Consider the following 3,011-nt stretch of genomic DNA (forward strand, 5'->3'; position numbering starts at 1 on the left):
TGAGGCACTGAGGGCCGTGCTTGTTGTCAGCCCGCTTCCTATTACTCTCTCTGGACGTGCAGTTGAATTCAATGGGGCAGGTCCACACACCACTCACTCAGTGTGTCCCCAGGCCTCCTGCCCCATGGACCTAGGTCCCGGAACTCCCAAGCTGCAACTGGGAGGCGCCAGGTGAGTGCCGGCAGCTCCTGCCCGGTGTGCACCTGTCACTGGGGCTCCTGGGGCCTCTGTGACAGCAGGTGTGCAGCACAGGCCTGGGTGTGGCAGGCACTCACTCAGAGCTGCTCTCCCCCCGTCTCTCCCTCTGAAAGCCGAAGATGCAGGAGCTGGGTGGCAGGAGCCATCCAGACACCCAGAAAGTTCTAACTGCAGGTAACGGTAATAGCAAGGAAAACCAGGAGGGTGCCCACGTGGGGACCTGGGGGTGCGCTCCAGGAGAGCCCCCGCCCCATCCTGCCCCAGAGGCAGGCTGTTGGTGATAGAGGCAGGTAGGGAACCTGCAAGGAGGACAAAGGTCTGGGGACAGGGCAAATGAATGTCCTAAGACCTGAGCGTCCAGGCTGGGTGAAGACAGAGGCCAGGGTGGGCAGGGCCTCCCACAGACTGCTGAGTGGCTGGGGAAGCTCGCCACCCCATCTGTCTGTCCATCCAGGGCTCCTGTCAGGGTCACCCACTGTGCAGGAGCCTCCTGGGGTCCCTGGGGTCCTGGCGTAGGGCAGCCACGCCTCAGCCCAGAGCTAGGAGAACCCTGGCACTGAGACGGGCTCCGCCGAGCTGTCCTCACCCTCCCCCGGCCTCACCTCCCAGGTCAGGCTCTTTGGCGGGAAGGGCCCTGCAGGGCTGCAAACAGCCAGACGGCGGGGGGCGGGGGAGGGGGGGGGTTTGCATTTGCCTGGGGCTCAGGGTCCTTCTGGGCTTTGAGTTAAGGTCCAGAGCAGAGTCAGGTTGGAGGGCAGAATAGGGGGTGAAGGTCAGGAGGTCAGTGTGTACTCGGTGTTGGGGATCATTCTACGGCTGGGGTCAGAGGTCAATATGAGCCCAGGCTGGGGAGGCTCTGTCATTGACTGCTGTGCCACTTTGGCCAGCTCCCCTCCCCTCTCTGGGCCTCAGCCTGTTGCCCGATATAATAAAGGAGGCTAAATGCAATGATCTCTAAAATAGAAGATCCCAAAGTTCGAGATCCAGGACCACAGACTCAGTTCATCTTTGGGTGAGGGGGTGTTGAGCTGGGTCCGGGTGAGGCTGGGCTTAGCATGGGGCTGGGTTCAGGGGCTGCCATTAGACCAGGATCACAGGGTTCCTGTGTGTGTCAGGATCCAGAGGCTGGTGTATGACCGGGATCTCTGGCCAGGTCAGGGGTCAGGCCCTGTCTGTGTCCCTGAGCACAGCCTTCGAGCTTACACCAGAGCGAGGCCCAGGCCAACCCCTCATCGCAGAGAGGCTGAGCCGCGGCCAAGGCCAGGGGAGGGGGCGCGGGGGTGGCGGGAGGCCCAGCCCAGGCCTGCAGCGCCTCATACCACCTTCCTTCTAGGGAGCCGGGAGACCACCAAGGTCATCCAGACAGCCTGCCAGCGAGCCAGCTACCGATGTCAAGGGCGCGAGGCCGTGGCAATCCTCGGCCAAGTCAATTATGATGGGCACAAGTGAGTCAGGCCTGGGAAGAACGCTTGTCCACTTCCCTACGCCGATGGGGTTCTTTTGGGGGTAAAAGGAGGCAGGGAGGCGAAAGCTGTCGGCAACGTGGGTCTCCTGACTTTACTCGGGCTGTGGGTGTGCTGTGGGGCTGGCGCCTTTACAAACAATGCCTCATTTTATCTTCGTCACATCCCCCAAACGGCCCTGCTTACCAAACAGGGAAACAGGAGGTCGGAGAGGTTAAGCAGCTTGGAGGTCACACAGCAGGGCAGGCAGTGGCGGGCTCAGGTCCCAGCTCAGTTCTGAGCACAAGGCTTGGCCTCTGGAACACAGCACCTCAGGCCCCTCAGGCAGCATGGGAGCCTGGGCCCACGTCTCTGTCTGTCTGAGGCCCCAGGGGTCGGGACTGTTCAGGGACCTTATCTTTGTCCTAAAACCAGCCTCCTCCCCAGCCCTCAACGAAGACTCCTTTACCGGGAGAACCTGGCGCCGGAGTCGCTGTAAACGTCTTCAGCCACGAGCGGGCGTTGGCGATGCCGGAATGCGCTTTACCTTCCGTGAGAAAGGCTGGTGCCCGAGCGGTTGGACGGGGCGTCCCAGGTCCAGGGGGGCGACCGGTGGGGCTGCCCCTCACTCTCTGTATGACGTTGAGCTTCAGTTTCCCTTCTGTAAAAAGAGGATAAAGGCATCCTAGACGTACATCGCAAGCTGTCAGAGACGGTGGAGGTGCCTGGAGCGGTTAAAGACAGGTCATCCTTAATAAACCATCAGTGATTCCCTAAGACCAGGCTTCCATAGAATAGACTGCGTTAGTGGATAACTGCCATCCAAAAAGGGCGTGGCTGGAGTAGAGATAACATATGATGGATATTAGCTGAAGGAGGGTAATGGGTACAAGGAGAATTCTTTATACTACTCTCTCAAAAAGGGATAGAATAGAATAGAACAGAACAGACAGGGGGAAAAGCAGGTACACCTGGATTCTCCCTGCTGGGCACAGGATAGCATAGTGGCTTCTGATACAGGATTTGGGTTGGGACAGACCTGGGATCCAACCTCGGCCCTGTGGAGGTCTTTTAAGCCATGTAAGTGCTCTGAGCCGTTTCCATCTCTGTTCGGTGGACCCAACAAGAGTAACCACCTCATGGATGATTGTGAGGATTAAACCAGGAAATGCGTGCAAACCCTCAGCACAGCGCCTGGCACACAGTTCCTGCTCGCCACACGGTAGCTGCTTCTATTGTGTCATATTCTGCAGCCAGAGTCTGACTGTGTCCCACTGGCCTCCTGCCTCACTGCCTCCAGTCTCTGGCCTCTGGTCTTTGCTTCCCAGGGGTCCTCACTGAGACCCACCTCTGATTGTGCCCCCTGCGGCT

The 3,011-nt window shown here is 59.2% G+C and overlaps 1 long non-coding RNA gene across 1 annotated transcript; it reads left to right on the plus strand.

Moving 5' to 3' along the window:
- The first annotated feature begins 246 nt into the window (after positions 1 to 246).
- On the plus strand, positions 247 to 2,417 carry LOC138923369 (uncharacterized). Its single transcript, XR_011436880.1, has 3 exons — positions 247 to 372; positions 1,532 to 1,643; positions 2,088 to 2,417. It is a non-coding gene; the product is annotated as an uncharacterized lncRNA (long non-coding RNA).
- Positions 2,418 to 3,011: the final 594 nt, after the last annotated feature.

Source organism: Equus caballus, chromosome 3 (assembly GCF_041296265.1).
Source record: "Equus caballus isolate H_3958 breed thoroughbred chromosome 3, TB-T2T, whole genome shotgun sequence".
Classification (NCBI taxonomy): Eukaryota; Metazoa; Chordata; class Mammalia; order Perissodactyla; family Equidae; genus Equus; species Equus caballus.